The 17,766-nt window shown below is 38.1% G+C and overlaps 2 protein-coding genes across 2 annotated transcripts in view; one reads left to right on the forward strand and one right to left on the reverse strand.

The window, feature by feature from the left end:
• The window catches only part of si:ch211-106h4.4 (MAM and LDL-receptor class A domain-containing protein 1), a 67,210-nt gene that overhangs the window by 46,947 nt on the left and 2,497 nt on the right, over positions 1-17,766 (reverse strand). The gene's annotated exons all lie outside the window — the stretch shown is intronic.
• The window catches only part of LOC123971975 (macrophage mannose receptor 1-like), a gene marked incomplete in the record, with an annotated part of 54,132 nt that overhangs the window by 7,078 nt on the left and 29,288 nt on the right, over positions 1-17,766 (forward strand).

Genomic DNA, 17,766 nt, shown 5'->3' on the forward strand with positions numbered 1-17,766 from the left:
AGTGCTACGTATGATAATATGCTTGCTATTGTGTGCCGGCGGCCATCAGTGCGTAAAATAATAACACTTAAATATTATACCTATCATAAAGGGCGAAATTGCGTCTCTCCTTGAACAATAGTCTTTGGTGGCATTTTTCACGCTATTGAAACTCAAACTTTGTTGCAATATCGCAGACATCACGGGCAAGTAGTGGACTGCTGTGTGTGTGTTTGTGCGTGTGGGCATGAGATGAGGCTCCACACTGCTGCCACACTGGTCGGTGTGATGTTGCTGCCACTTGGGGCGCTAAAGACGGTGGTCGCTGCCACACTGACCACTGGTTGCAGTTGGTTATATCTACTGTAATGCATCTTTATCATAATTCTTTGTTAATATATTATCAATTATGCCTACTCTTATTGTTGCACTATATATTGCAGTTTGTGTGGTTATACCTACAGTAATAGCCTACATCTATCTATCTATAACAACACCTGTGTTATCACCTGTGAATGAAAGTGTGTGTTTGTGTGTACATCTCACAATACTTTGTAAAATATACTCTATTATATCTTATTGATGCACTGTAGGCGTACAGTATATTACAGTTTGTGTGGTTGTAGCCAATCTACAGTAGGCTAATACATCTATCTAGATCACAATACTTATAAATATAACTACTTATTAAATATAGCCTACAATATTATCGATTATGCCTATATTCTTATTGGTGCACTGTATATTGCAGTTTGTGTGGTTAACCTGCAGTAATAAATCTCTATCTTTGGTTCTTGCCTACAAGAAGAAGGCCAGTGTTGTCACCTGTGACAAGTGTGGTGACCACTTGTTACTTGTTGCTAGACTGATTTTAACAATAAGAATATAGTTAATCAAATTAGTAGGCTATATTTATGTATAAGTATTATGATCTAGATATATTTGTTACTGTAGATAGGCTATAACCACACAAACCGCAATATATAGTGCAACAATAAGAGTAGGCATAATCGATAACATAGTATATTTAACAAAGAATTATGATAAAGATGTATTGCATAATAGATTCAACCAACTGCAACCAGTGGTCAGTGTGGCAGCGACCACAACAACCAGTGTGGCAGCAGTGATCGGTCTGTGTGGCAGCAACCCAAGACTGTGGAGCCTCGTCTCATGCCCTCTCTCGCCAAATTAAAAGATTAAGTCTGGTTCGCGATGTCTTCTTCATACTTTGGTGTTTTTGAATTGAATAACGGCAACCATGCGCATAAAATACTATCTATTCATTTCCAGGCCATTTTATCAACTTAGTTAGCCATTTAACTTTGGAAGGTTCCAAAACTTAAAACCTCCAGACCTCAATTTTTTATGTTGCATAGGGTATCTTTCCCTAAATAATGACATTTGTTCCTCCAAATGAAATTAAATAAGATCTTATCTAATTCTTTGTATATTTCAGTAGCCATTTCCAGTGATAAGGATACATAGATCTGGATATTCCCTCAGTATTAGATAGTAGAACGCTACCATTCAGTGAAAGATGCTTCATCCACCACATGTTGAACCTTTTCTCATTATTTGTTTAATCATAGGGCTGAAGTTTAGGTTATTGCAGAGTTTTTCATTCTTATCACACCCAGGTATGTAACTGGGTTCTTCACAGGGATATCATTAACTTCTGATAGTTCACATTCCTTAAGTGGTAGCCTAATAAACAGATTTGTTCAAGTTCATTCTTAAGCCTGATACAAAATTCCTCAACACATCTAATTGCTTTGATCCATTCCTCTCTATTAGACAAAAAAAAAAATTGTATCGTCTGCCAGTTCAGATAATTTAAATGATCTAAGGTCACTTTAGGTCTACTTTGGAACCATAGACTGTATAAAAACTTGAAACTGACCTTTTTTAATACAGCCACAGTTTGTGTGACAAGGAACAGAAAGGAGCCTTCCCTTAGAGACTGTGGTAGCGACCAGTGGTCGGTGTGGCAGAGACCAGTATCTTTAGCGCCCCTAGTGGTAGCGACCAGTGGTCTGTGTGGCAGAGACCAGTATCTTTAGCGCCCCTAGTGGTAGCGACCAGTGGTCTGTGTGGCAGCGACCAGACCACATAATTGGCTACAACCCCTGCTGCTTCAGTCCTTCAGTCGTAGGCCCCCAGTCCTATGCCCCTGCCGACTTTTGCCGACACTGCAAAACGTCGCTATGTCACATGACCAGCAACCACAGTTGCTTTTCTCTGGCTGCACAAAGTTGGAACCCTCTGGTTGGAACCTTTTGCCTGATCTCGCTGTATTTTTGTTTGCAAATGCCACAAGATGAGTCGTTGTTCTAAGCTCACGCAGGTAGACTGTGTTCGACTTGACGCCACTGTTTTTATACCCCGACCCTGCCAATAATACCCATTATATGATTATATGATTTTGTGTACTGCAGACATGGAAGAGCCTGGATTGGACTTCATCTTCCTGACCCGAGCACTGGTTATGTATGGAGTGATGGATCCCCGGTTAGTTAACTGTGTTCTACCTTTTACAACTAATTTGATAATCCAAAGCATTAAATCCTGTTCTTTATTAATGTATACAATGTTTCAAAAAATGTTTTTGTAATTCTTGTCGTTTCTTTTTGTTGACAGCTAAACTTCCAGCACTGGCAGGAAGGAGAGCCAAACAATTTCAATAATGACGAAACTTGTGCCGAATTCAGAATGCATAACTGGGACGAGGACGGGTCTTGGAACGATGTGAACTGCGAGAGTTACAATGACTGGCTGTGTCAGATCCGCGCAGGTACAGTTTACAAAATTTGTATTGAATGCTCAACTTTTTCTCTTCGGAAGAGAAATGATTTTTAACCTTAATCTGGGGAAAAAACAGACTTGAGAATGCATGCTTTCTCATACCTAGTTCCAGCTTGAGTGGTGGAGCGACTGCCTTCTCCCATGAAGCATCATGGTCATCAGCTTCATCAGCTTCACCCAAGCCATATCTTTATCACAAACACATCTACAACATCAGGGGTTAAGAGATAATGAGACCTAGATAATCCAATGTTACAACAAAGATTCGTTTGGCCAGATCTGATATTTAAGCCAGGAAAGATGGCTTATGTTAAACTTAAGATAAACTTGTGTGAAAGGGCAACTTTCACAATGGTCAATCATATGATCTAATAATCCAGTGGGAGAAAAGGAGACCAAAATGCACATTTAGTAGGAAAAGAGACCAGGTGATTGACTTTCCCGGTCAGGTCTATATATTTGCTGGTCTATATTGCCAATCCGTGTGTTTAAGATCATTGTCTTTGTGCAGTGTATTAAATGTGAGGAACTATTTAGAAAAAAGACTCCATATCCTGTTAAACACTTTTTAGATTTAGTTTTATAACATTTTATCTTTAGACTTTCATTTTGGCTATCATATTTCTGACTAATGAGACCAAGTACTCTACGTCTTGTATATTTATGATATTGTGTACGTATTCAAACTCATTTTGCTAATCTCAAACACAGTTATTACCATGAACGTATGTAGGTAGCTCTGTATATTAAAAGTAATTTGTTAGATACTGCTACTTTCAGCTACTCCATAGTAACTCACAGCATGAGTGATCAAAGTATCAATCCTATGCAACTGCCATGCTTCCCATCAGCATTGTCCCACAGTAGAGTACACAGTGGGGAGAATGGCACATTTGTTTGTTTGCTTTCTTTCTACAAGAAATTGACAATTGTTTGTGGGCTTTCAGGAGTGACTCCTAGGCCACCTCCAAATGATACTAGAATTGGTAAGTTAACATTGCACAACCACACATACACACAACCAGGGTGACGAAAAAGTAAAATGCAACATATTGGGAAACTAGTGAGGCTGGTTAGACTGAGTATAACTTCAGTCACATGTCACATTTAACACTGGACCAATAACGACTGGACGCTTGGCATAGTAATATTAACATTTCTAGTTTGTCCCATTTAAAATAAGTTTATTTTTATGTTGACTACTCTTTTCATTAAGAGTGCAAGTTGTAAAATCTCAAAAATACATTGCATAAATTGTCAATATGTTTCTAAAACCTTTGCAGACTATAACACCACTTCAGATGGTTGGCTTGAGTGGAGAGGGAATCAGTATTTTATTAACAGATTGTCAATGCCCATGGATGATGCTCGTCACTTCTGTCAGCAGAGGCATGGTGATATGGTATCTATCAGCAGTAAAGATGAAAATACCTTCTTATGGAAACAGGTACGGATATTTTTTTAAAATGGTTTATTAACTAAAAATTTCGGTATTTAAGCTTAAAATGTGTATTTCTGTGTGTGTGTGTGTGTGTGTGTGTGTGTGTGTGTATTCACAGATATCCAGAACGTATGGGTCCTATTATATAGGTTTGTCAGTGGATCTTGATGGGTCATTTTGGTGAGTATCAGTGAATGCCATAAAATGCATTACAGTCAATTGCAGTTTCGAAGGAGGACAGAGAAAACACTTGGGCCTACTGATTATTTATTTATTACATTACAGTAGGAAGACAGGTAGACTGAAAAGCGTAATTGATTTATTTGTTTGGATATGATGTTTTGTACATTTTATTTTATCCTGGTTAGATAAAAATTATTTAAACAATATTCATTGTTGTTGCTAATTGACTCATCTGACTCATCAAATATTCACCCAACACACTCATTCCACTCATTTTCATGATTTTGCTTTTTTCTTGTCTGGCTACATTTTTTAAAAACTTTTCATCTGTTTATTTACTATGCAAAATGGCAACCAGATGGATTAAAAATGTCTAATATCAAGTGATTATTGTGATATTATAATTCAACTTAACTGTGTGTGCTTTAAGGTGGATGGATGGTTCTCCAGTGGGGATCCAAAGATGGGATGAAAATCAACCAAATTCTAATAGCTTTGATGAGAACTGTGTTACTATGACTTATTATATGGGTGAGTAATCTAAGAAAATGAAAAAAGTATTAAGCCTAGATAAGATGCTCTGGATAAGATTAAGATGCTGCTCTAATTAAATCAATTTAAAATGCAGCTGGTGAAATGTTACTCATTGGATCTCTGCTATACTTTCAGGCTTCTGGCGTACTTGTAATTGTGGCCAAGAGCACCAGTCCATTTGTAAACGACGAAGCTCACCGCCTGCCAACACCACTGCCGCCCCAACAGTTCCACCTAAAGGTGGCTGCCCACTCAAGTGGTCCCAATTTGACTCAAAGGTGAGAAATAATTGTTAACCTTCATACCTTAAAGAGCTTCAGTTTAGCTTCCCTACCACCTGAGCTTTTAGTCATTCTTTGTCATCTGCGGACAGTCTGAGCTATGTTACTTTTTCAGTGGCTCTCAGAACCTTTGGGACTGAATGGATTTGTCCCAGTGTGTTTTTAAAGACAGCTAACTGAGTGGTGAACGAATCAGCTTCCAGAATTACAGTGTGGCCACACCACTTGTCCTGTTTTTACATTTCACACGCACAAATTTACACAGGTGTTGCATGTATTGGTGTTTTATGGTAAAAAGAATGCTCACTGTTTGATTAGGAAAGCCTACATGCATAAATGGCATGATGGTAAAATATTTTATTAAAAAGATTTATCATAGTATAACACTTTAAAGTGAAAAATGCAAATGAAAACAAATAACAAACTAAGAAAAGGTTATATTCTAAGATGTAAAATACAGTCTACTGTAACATAAAAAGTTCTTTAAAAGAGAATATGAGACTGATCTAGATTGATCTATCTAAGTTCTCTTTAACAAAATATATGTGACAAGGATTTAGGGCTATAAGAAAGAGTTAATTAGAGAAAGTTTTAGAGAAATAAACAGACATTTTTTAAGATCAGATGGCATGAAAGCCTAATGAAAGAAAACTAGTGTTTGGTTGTAGAGTGAAAAATCACTATTTAATTTCTCATCTGTAGTGTTACAGTATTATTAGTAACCGGATGGCCACCTGGGAAGAAGCAAGGAGACAGTGCATTACCATGGGAGGCAACTTAGTCTCGATTCTCACAAGGCGTGTGCAAGGTTTGTTCTACTGTTTCTGCATATATATTTTTTTTTACAATGATCACAATCATACACAATTTTGTAAAATAGAGAAAATGAACTCAACTCATGCTCAACCTTGGAAACAACAGCAAAAATATGGGATTTTGGAGGGAAAATGAATAAGAAATCTCAGGGGGAAACCTAGAAAGCTGGCCTTTTGTCAAGATGTTTTGTCAAACTAATTTAGATTTCATTTACTAATAATCCTGTAAAATTATTTAATTTTCAACTACGTTTTCAGCATTTTTGATCACCAAAATGGCTGAATCAACAACTGCAGACCTTTGGATCGGCTTAAATAGTTTAAAACAAGATGGATTTTATTGGACTGATGGGAAAGCTAGGCGATACACCAACTGGGGCTATTCTGTAAGTACACACACACACACACACACACAATTTAATTTATGACCTCCTGTGATTTCTGTTTCTGCTGACCTCCAGTGGTTTAACTTCTCATGTTGCTGAAGTGATGTAGAGGTGTACTCCAGTAGTTGTCAGTACACTGTGACATCACTTCTGTCAACTTCTGACCACATCAATGTGGTCAGAGTTCAAAATGACTTTCAACCAGAGAGAGCAGTGAAACGGTGCTTTTTAGCTTTGTGTTGAATTGTTATGTATGTTTATATTTTGTTATAAAAAATGTTGTTCTGCTCTTTAGAAACAGAAACGGCGTCCGGGGACCTTTTATCAAAGATGGAATGAGGTAAAATTTATATATATATATATATATAAATGAATCAACAACTGCAACTGCATATATACTTAGTTTGTGTCATGAACTAGAGCATACAAGTTTAAACCGGTCAACATTTGTTTTAAACTGTGATAACTGTGATATCATACAGAAAAGATTTTGAAATCCTAACCACTACAAATGCCCTTCCCCAGGAAGACTGTGTTGTGATGACCAGCAGTCCTACCCTTGGCACTGGTAAATGGTTGATGAAGTCCTGCAATGACACTAATGGATTTGTCTGTCTTCGAAATCTTGGTGAGTTCATTCATATGGAAATTGTCTGTGGCTGAAAGATGTATCATGCAATATCTTCACAGTACAGTATGTACGTCTTGCATTAGTGTACAGCACCGTTCTGCCCAAACATTGTCATGCACTCCCCATAGTTGAGTGTTCTTAGTATACAAAACATGGTTTTGAAAATTGTTAGCAGTAATATAAAGACGTATTTTTTTTTCAATGATGGGCTAAAATCATAAAAAATTTACTTACAGTTCCTGTGACAATAATGATGTCTGTAAAAATGGGAAAACAATCTGGTTTCATCTCTCATGTGATTTCTCTTCTCTCAACAGACCCAAATGTCCAGCCTCAACCACAGCCTACTGTTCCTAACATTTATGTATCTCTGGGAAATGACAGCATCAAGGTTGTGACTAAAAATCTGACCTGGGACGATGCCAAGAAACAATGTGAAGGTGATAAAGCCAACCTAGCTAGCCTACGAAATGAGTGGACACAGGCCTATGTCGAGCTGCTGACTATGAATCTCAAAGCTCCTGTTTGGATTGGACTAAACAAAGAACAGGTACAGGAGCTGCAACCATGACAACCAGGGGTCATAGATAAAAATGTGCATGCGTTTAATCTGTTTGGCAAAGTAACACTTATAAAAAGAAAATTTTTAGCAGCATGCTGAATTAAAATTTATATTTTCAATTTGATCCATTCTTGCTTTCAGACTGGCGGGTATTTTAGGTTTATTGATGGCTGGCACCTGAACTTTGCCACCTGGGCTGAAGGTGAACCAGTGAGTGGCCAACCTTGTGTTTACCTGGATGTGGATGGAAAATGGAGGACTGCTTTCTGCAATCAGACTATGAACAGTGTTTGCATGCTGTCTACAGGTATGCATCTTTAGCAGGCAATGTAAATATGTAAATATAGTCCATTAGTCATACTAAGTGTCAACCTCTGTAGGTTTAAGTGATTATACTGAAAATATTGCAGTGATTAAATTTTGCTTTGGTAAACTGTGCTTGTTAGGGAACTTTGGTAATTTCCAACCTGGACCCTATTTTCCTGTCTATGTGACTTAATGGGACAACATTGTTTTTAAATTGGTCCAGTATTGAGCAAGCACGCTGCAGTCGGCAGTAGCAAAACAAGGCTGCAACCATAGACGGTATAAAACATGGACGTAGTGTCTGTGATGTCACCAATAGGTTGCTATTGGCTTCGGGCAGCTGGCCGTCGCTATCTTGGCAGTGCCTGACTCTTGTAAGTCCAAAAATAGGCAAACAGATATAGCTGAGGCGAACCGAATGAAGCCTGATTGTGGAACCAACTAGGTGCTAGCCACATAAGAGCTGTCACTCAAAGTGGCCATGTCTTTAATTATGTAGAACTTCAAGCCATAATATAATTTAAACTCGTGTGTTATATAAAAATTCTATACACACATATACACCCACATTATATTATATATATATATATATTTTGTTACTTTATACCCACCTTGAGGTGAGTCTTCCATTAAAGAAATGAATTATCACGGACTTTGTGAAAAAGGAAAAAGGACAATTCACTTAGTACTTTGCATACAATACTGCAGCCTTAATCCAGGATCCGAATCAGAGCTAGTAATTACAAAGAGCCCCAGTATATAACGGGTTTAAATTCACTGCACTCATCACTGTCTCTGTCACTTACAGATGTGCCACCAACAGAGTCAACCAGCTTCCCCGGAATTTGCCCTGAAGAGACGCAAGTGGAGTACCAACCGACTTACTCCTGGCTGCCTTTTAAGGGTCATTGTTATTTGTTTGTGACAGAAGAAATTGAATGGGCAGATGCAGCTAGTAGCTGTGTAAGGCATGGTAAGAAACTGAAATAAAATTTAGTTAATTTTACCTAATAATTTATCTAATGTAGAGTGAATGTTGTGCAGTTTATTGACCACCCAGTAATATGTGGTTAGTAATTGTTGCAACACAACTATTTTTTTTTTGTGAAGGTGGAATCCTGGCTAGCATTGAAGATCCTTCTGAGCAACAATTCATCAAAAGCAATATTGAAATATTTCAAGACAGCCACAGCTCTTTCTGGATTGGCCTGTATAAAACTCATAAAGGTATGATCACACTCTTTGCCCGAGAATGAAACATTTTTTTCAATAACAAATGTACTTTAAGGTGGCCCCTAAATGAGTTTTCTAGTAAACTTATTGTAACCGTTACATTTACATTTATTGTAGTGTGCATGCTAACAAACATGCTGAATTTATTTTCTTTCCTCAAAAAACATTTGCAAATCTTTTAGAACATATTGAAACCTGCTTTGTTTGCTGATTTGCACCATTACCGCCACCTGTCGATCAGTGGAATAACTGGAAGCCATTTACAGGAATATGTCACATCAGTGTGCCAACTTATCTGCACACGTTTACATTGAAACTAATTTGTCATACAATCAGTTTTCCTGCCGATGAGAGTAAACTAAACCAAAAAAAGGACTGAATTTAAGAAAATACTTTTAGCTCAAATTCAGCATTTCACCACCACACCAGAGCACACTTACAGCAAATTACAGCTACATGATGATATCAAACAGTTATTTGCCAAAATATGAAAGTGAAAATAGTAATACACTGCATTTCTGTTTGGCCTAGGGACATGGATGTGGTTGGACAAAACAGTGATGGACTATACCAACTGGGCTCCAGATGAGCCTGAAAATGACTATGGAGAGGTCGGAACCTCAGATGCAACTTGGAGGACAGGTCGCAGATGGCATGACAGACCATACATCTGTGAAACACCCAAAGGTAAGATCATTATATCCATGTAGTTTAAGTATATGGTCTTTTCATGAGCACTTCTTACACATTTAGCTTGTTCAAATATTTTCTAAAGAAAGAGGCATACTCAAGACTGTTAAAGGTCTTCCTAAAAATCTTTTGTTTTCCTTTTTAGTGGGTATTGGACAAATTGCTATTCAAGTGAAGGGAAATGCACAACATGTTCTTATTCAAAATCCCATATTACATGTTAATCTGGTCATTAAATACATTGGATAAAGGCCAAAAGCCAGTATCAATTATACTGGCAGTACATTTGAAATAACTGATTTTAAAAGATACAATGTAATTGGACAATAAAACTAAAATAATTGATCTTTCTCGACTCAATCAGACAAGCCAAGGAGCTATATAAAATTTTTGGGATTTATATTAAATAAAGTAACACTAGAGCCTTCGCTCCAGGTGAACTTATATCTGAGCATTTCCCCTTCTTTTCCCAACAGTAATGCCCAAAGAGCCAAAAGTTGGTAAGTTATTCCTTTTTTCATCTCCTAAGCTGTGTATTATTTTTATTTAATGATAATAATAATATTTGTAAAACTACGTAGTGAAATAGAATTACTAGTAAAACAAAAAATGCAATCACTTATATTTCAAGTAAAATTTTATTTTGACTGATGAGGACAATGTTTGGTCAATTTTGTCCAGAGCCTCATGGAGGTCAGGATCCTCGCAATCGTGTTCACACAACTTTGGTAGTTGTGCTGATCATTACTATGATTTCTACGCTCATGGCCACTGCATTCTTCCTCTACAAGAAGTCTCCCCGTCTCTTACCTGCCTTTGACAATCCACTGTATTTTGACAGTGAACGATCCCAGCCTGATGTGGTCGATACCAATAAACTGATAGAGAATGCAGAGGTAGAAAACCCTGAGCCTATTATAACTCTGTGATTTATACAGTAGCAGTGGCGAATCTAACGGGACATACACTATACTGTACTGTATCCCAGAATGATGTATTACATTTTGATCCTTCATTTGTGTTTTTGCTTTGTTTTTAGTTTTTTTTACTATATACGGTATATATTCAGTTATTTAACAATGTATCACAAAGTGTGAGTTTCAATGGAGTTGGCAATGTCTGACTTCATGGAACAGAACAATTTAGGCTCTGGGATGTCTCAATGGGAATGATTGGTATTTGATTTTCTTTCTTTTTATCTATCATTGAATGTATATAATTGTTACTATGCTCACTAGATACTGTTCATTGCTTGTACTCTTGAAATGTCAAATGTAAAAATCTCACTGTCTGTCACTGTTAAATGAACATTAATCTTGACACTGAACAATAAATGTTCATTTAGTAAATATAGTACCGTATTTTAAAATAAAACAACACAAGGGATCTATTCACTTCCCACTTCCCCTTTCTAGCTGACCAAAAAGTACCCACCATATTTTAAATACCTAAATATCTAAGGTATCTAGGGTCCACAGCTTTTCTGATGTTACTCTTTCTGTAAGAAACTGTTGTGTGGGTAGAGAAAACCTAGTAGAAGTGTGTATTTTCATCTGGCTGCACTAGAGGCCGACATTTATTTGGTAATCATGTGGGTCATCGGATTCCTGTGGGATGGGAGTCAATTTTACTAATTATCATAGAGGGGAGAGGATGAAAAGTCAATGGGAGCGGACAGGACGGGAATCATAGGTCAATTTTTCTTTATAAAATGAAAATGAAGGAGTCACCCAGAGTTAGAGACTCGAGAGCCTGACTGCTTAACCAGCTTGTAGCACTCACATTCTGTGAGTAAGAGGCTAAAACAATGCTGACCAGTTTCATGTGTCATAAACCGTATCCCAGCAGTCAGCAGTTGATTTCACATTTAAAAGTTGAACATGGTTACTATCTTGGACCAAAATTCAAACTGTTGCTCAGCAAGGCTGTAGGCATCAGTTCCTAACATATGTAGGTTGTCGGAAACACTTTAATAGCGTTCACAGCAATGTTCAGCAAATTGCTCAATTTCAACTTCCGTGCGTTCATCTTGTGAGCCAGTTGCAACTCCATCTCAGGCACATGCTTTGTAGGACCAGTTTAATCCCCCAAATCAATGTAGCTCTTCCAGTGTTTCTTCTGAGAGCAATGATTCTGGACTTACTAAAGATTCAACCAAAGAAATGTGTGCATCTATTGTGGCCAAATTACAGGAGAGTGGGATTTCCAACAGTTTGGTATCCTCAATTGAAGGAGATTTGGAGGAACTAAGAAGTGTGCTCTGATCACAAGGAAAGCACACTGCTATTTCTATTTCTAACAGACCCCAACATATCTGTGATTAATGTGCCTGTGCTGATTTTAGAAACACTGAAGTTTATGACTTTTTTGTTGGCAGCTATTTTAAAACACACCCTTTGTTTACAGGAAAAAGTAATAATATAATAATCATAATAATATATTATGATGACTTTGAAACAGCCAATCCACTTTGCTCCAAACGTGGAATTCACAAAATTGTCTGTCTTTATTTTATTGTAAGAAATTTGCCCTCAAAATTTAATTCAGTTTTGATGAACATTCATTTGGTATCACTTTTTCATATACAAGATCTGCACAAGTATGGTTTTGATGTTGTACTGGAACCATTGATAAATGATGTGAAAAAACTGGAAAGCCAAGGGCTACGTCTTCCATTTTCTGATGAGCAGGTATATGGTACAATCTCACAGATTACTGGAGATAATCTAAGGATGCATACAATTCTTGGTTTTAATGAGTCATTTACTAGCTGTCATTTCTGTCGCCTTTGTTTGCTTGAGACAAATGATTGTTAAACTGTATACACTGAGGATAATCCTACGGTGATCCTACGCAGAAAAGATACATGCCAAGTACTTCCATGTTTGCAATAACTGTTGATTTGATATAATGCATGATCTTCTTGAGGGTGTGGCTCAGTATGAGATCAAATTGCTTTTTGGATATCTCACAGAAGACTTTATGTCAGAACAGGACTTGCTTTCTAGGAGTTATAGTTTTGATTATGGATTTTTAGAAAGAAAAAACCTTCCCATAATAATTATTTTGGAGAGTATTTAGACATTGTGTCATGTTAAAAACATGTTTGATGACATTTTTCCTGAAGGAAGCAAAAACTAGAATTCGTTTAAAAACATAACCAAATCCCTTGCTAAAAAGCATCAGATTGTTACAACCCAGCTCGGAAGGGGAAAGGGAAGCAACATAATCCAGATGGTTTTGTTATAGTAGTTATTTATTAATAAATTATTAATAAAGAGAGTTTAACAAAAAGTTCAAGAGTTCAATCAACGGAAACGGGTGCTGCATAAACGACTGAAAACAATGTAATAAAGGAGATCTCTAGAATTATTAACTAACTAAAAAAACATTACGAAACATTATGAAACAAAACCCTCTATGATCGGTGTTGCATCCCTACTGGTTTTCAAATTAACAGGCTGCTGTACAAGTGCGCCTGTTGTTTGCAGCTGTGGTCTGCCTTCATCCCCAGATTGGTCACTCACAAAACATATAGCCGTCATTACAAAACGACGTCCATTAAATATGACCTGTTGCACAGTTGCATCATCTGTCCACTGTTTGAGCAGTGATCTCTGTCAGAGCAGCAGACCAGCTTTCCATCCGTGCAGTAATGCCACTGTAGCCCCTACTGCAAATATCATGGGACAAAACAGAAAAAACCTGCAGTAATAAACGTGACAGGACAGAGAGAGGAAACAGAGGAAACATAATTAAACTTTCAGCGTCTGTCCACGTTTAGACTCTGATGGAGCTCAGGGTTGATCAGGAGGATGGCTGCTTTACTCCAAACAGTTTTACTGTATGAAACTGGACTCTGTGTGCGCTCAGTGTCACTGGGGAGACGTTTCATCTAGCCGCTATTTAATGTTCATTTTTACATCCACACATCACATTCAACAATAACATCAGTGATATCAAAGTGAAATGACATTAAGGAATGCGGTTAGAACAGCGCTTTATGAGGCGCTACACAAGGGCAGAAAGTTCGATCGCGCATTTGATTATTTTTAATAGGCTTAACTAATACAATGCATGAATACAACATGAACACTGCAGTGTCCTTCTCCGGCTATGGGTTGGTCCAGCTCCTTGTCACGCCTCTTGTAAACATCACAGCAGCTGAAAAGACTTCCACAAAGGATACACCGATGTATCCTCACTTATAGCTCCTCCAGAAAGCCTCCTCGATCGTCAGTCCTCGCTCCTCGATGTGCATTTTAGGAATTGAGATGTCCTTCAAGATGGCACGCTGAGATCTGTTTCCGGGTCACACGCTGGGGGATGTGCTCTGTTTCCCTGGATTTTTGGATATTCCCTGTGTTTGGATTACCTTAACTTGTTGTTGGATTTAACCCATGTTGGACTGCCTTGGATTTTCCCTTTTGTTTGGACTCTTAGCTCCATATTACATACCCAGCCACTGTCTGCGTTTTGGGTCCACACTTCTGTTTCCCTGTCGTAACCTACCTGATAATACCATTCTCCTATTTCCTGTCAACTATTGATTTAGTAGTTCTGCATCCACTTTGCATTTTTGTTTTGGGCTGATCTAACGCATCTGAGCTATCTAGGAAAATACCCGAATATGTTTATTAAGGGTTTTTTCTCGAGGTTATGACCAGGGTTCAAACTACAGGGGAGCCATGGGAACTTGGCTTCTCTTAATAAGAAATAAGCTCCCCTGGAAACATGATTTGTGATATTTTGAGGGGTCTCTGAAATATTGAGAATATGCTATTTTTCATTTCATTTTCATTCATTTCTATTTTTCTGTACAATCTCGGATCACCAGGTCACTTCCACAACCTCCTCTCCCTCGTCCTGTACGCCCCAGTGCCCCGTTCCCTTTTACGGTAGACATACTATGGGTTGTACTGCCAGTTATGACGGCCCCTGTGTGGTTCAGGCCACTCTATGGGAGTGAAACCTCACTAACCATCTTTGTTCTGTTGAGGTGATTCCGGATGTGGTGATAAAGGTCCACCTGCTCAAACTCCACTCTCTTCTCTTCTCTGCAACTCAGACGTTGACCATGGCTTGATCCCCCCAACTGCCATATCTTGTTTTGGTTTATTTACTTTACAGATACACACACCTCACATTTAAAGGTTCAGTGTGTAATATTTCTGAGGCTCTATTGACAGAAATGCAATAAGATCCATAACTATGTTTCAGTGGTGTGTAAAAACCTTACATAATTAACCATTTTGTTTTTATTGCCTTAGAATGAGCCATTTATATCTACATAACCGCGGGTCCCCCCTCAACGTCCCCATGACATCGCCATGTTGCGTCCTCGTGTTTATACAGTAGCTGAAAACGGACAAACAGAGCACGTTTCGTCACTACGTTCTTCTTGTTCTACTTCTGGTAGAATTCAGGCAGTGCAGACACTCACTATGTTGAATATGTACGTAAGAAGCAGTAATAATAATATACAGCATGCAATATTAATTGATGTAACAGGGAAAGGTAAGACAGGCCTAGCTCCGAGTCATGAGCTAAACCAGTGCTTGAGGTGGAAAAGAATAAGTGCCAGTAAGCTGAAGTCTGGGTTGTGTTAATTGAAAAGTATAGATCAATCTCCTGTCAATAAAGCTTGTATTTTGCAGCCATTTGGGATGAAAGCGTCATCTTAGCGGATCAGCCACTAAAGCAGAGTCAAAATATAAGAGATACTGTAGCATGGTCAGAGATAACAATAGTATCATAGAAACAATCCTCAATTTCAGAGAAATAAAGTTGCTGAGATTAAGAAATAATTGATTAGGGAAAAGGTCGAATGAGTGCTAGAGTAGCAGGAGTAAACCACATCATCTGGTTTCAGTTACCTCCAAATCTCTGTTAAATTCAACTCCTTCATAAAATGCAGTATGGCTTTTCTAGATTGTGTGTGGGAGATATTTGAACCAGTGGGGCGATCCTTTTCCAGAGAGAGATCCAGAGATCCAGAGATGCTCACAAGTCTTTGAGCTAGAGTCCAATATATTTTATAAAAGGCCGCCAGGGTTTTCATAATGTTAGGAGAGTGCTGAATATTCTATATGCTAGAAGGGAGGTGCGTAACATTGCAATCCTGTCTTTAGACGTGGAACGCCTTTGACAGGGTTGAGTGGCCCTACCTTTTTGATGTATTAACTCGCTTTGGCTGTGGTGAAAGCTTTTGCAGATGGTAAAGATACTATATACAAATCCCACGGCAGAGATCCTTACTACCAATATGGTATCTAAACCCTTTGATATTTGTAGAGGTTCTAGGCAGGGCTGCCCTCTCTCTCCTCTCCTGTTTATTCTTGCCATTGAGCCTCTGGCTATGGCTGTTAAATCGCACCCCAATATCTCAGGCTTCAAAATAGATCAGATGGACCATTGAATTGCCCTCTTTGCTGATGATGTGATTTTGTTTCTTACTGACTTGCACAATTCCATACCTACGCTCTTGAACCTAATTAATGATTTCGGGGTGTTTTCGGGATATAAAATAAATAATTCAAAATTCAAAAACTAATGGGTAGCACAGCTCTGCTATGTACTCATTTGTAAAGCTTTCCCATGCTGGATGGGGATTGAAATGTCCTTATTTGTACCCTAATTTCCCCTCAACCTATACATCTACTCAGCTGATGTTAAAAGCAAACAAATAATCCCTTTGTTCTCAATACGATCAAGGTTTGGTGCTGAACCTTCTTGGTGAAAAGCATTCCTTATCATGCTTTAGCCCTATCTGGGGCTACCAAAACTTGAAAAATGACCCGGGTTTACAAAAATGGGCCAATAAAGGTTTAAGAAAAGTTCAAGATTTGTATAGAGAAAGCATTGTTCTGTCATTTGAAGAACTCACAGCAAAATATGATATTCCTAGCAAACATTATTTTCAATATTTACAGCTGAGGAGCTTTCTCTCTGCTTCCCAGAAACAAAATCTGGCAGTACCCCCTTTGTCCATTTTAGAAAATTTCATTTCAACCCAAAGTAATGATAAGGGCAGAATTTCAACTATTTACAATATGCTTGAGTCTAGCTCTACTGAATCGTCTGTGAACAAACTGAATTCTAGTACAGATGATGTTCAGGAGGGCATTTCCTTGGAAGAATGGAGTAGTATTTGTACTAAGGCTCAGACTCAGACTGTGAATACTCGGCTGAACCTTCTACAATACAATTGGTTAATGCGAACATATGTAGCCCCGGCTAAGTTAAATTTATTTAATAACACTATTCCAGATACATGCTACAAGTGTAATCATTCCAAAGGGACCCTGTTTCATTGCCTGTGGAATTGTGGAAAAATGTACGAATTTTTGAAGAAGGTATCACATATGATATTCCAAATGGTATCAGTGAAGCTACCTTTCCATCCCAAAGTGTTTATTTTGGGGTTGTACCCAATCAACCTGCATTTGAAAAATCAGATACTAACACTTATAGATATGTGCTTACTGCAAGCAAAACGCCTAACAGGCCGAGCATTGCTCATTGGCTGAGAGAGATGTTTTCCTGCATAACAATGGAAAATATTACATACATGGTTAGGGGTAAACAAAACACTTTTGAAAAGGTTTGGGGACCTTTTTTGGATTGTATTGAGCAAAGTGCAGTGGGTGACATATTGGCTAATTAACGGGACTCTGGTTGGCAGTATTTTCTTGTCTTGAGGTGCAGGCAAGATTTACTGGACTGTCTTATGACACTGTGGGTCATCAGAAAGTTGTCCCAATTATTACTTATTCCATAAGATCTATTCTAATGGCTCAGACTACTGTGAAAGGCAATTTTTACATTATTTTTTCTGGGGGGGGGGGGGTTGTGTGTGTGTGCGTGCCTAGCATCTCTTCTGTTCTATCTTAAGAGGATTTGTGTGTGTGTGTTTGTGTG

The sequence above is a fragment of the Micropterus dolomieu genome, linkage group LG06 (assembly GCF_021292245.1).
Source record: "Micropterus dolomieu isolate WLL.071019.BEF.003 ecotype Adirondacks linkage group LG06, ASM2129224v1, whole genome shotgun sequence".
NCBI lineage: Eukaryota > Metazoa > Chordata > Actinopteri > Centrarchiformes > Centrarchidae > Micropterus > Micropterus dolomieu.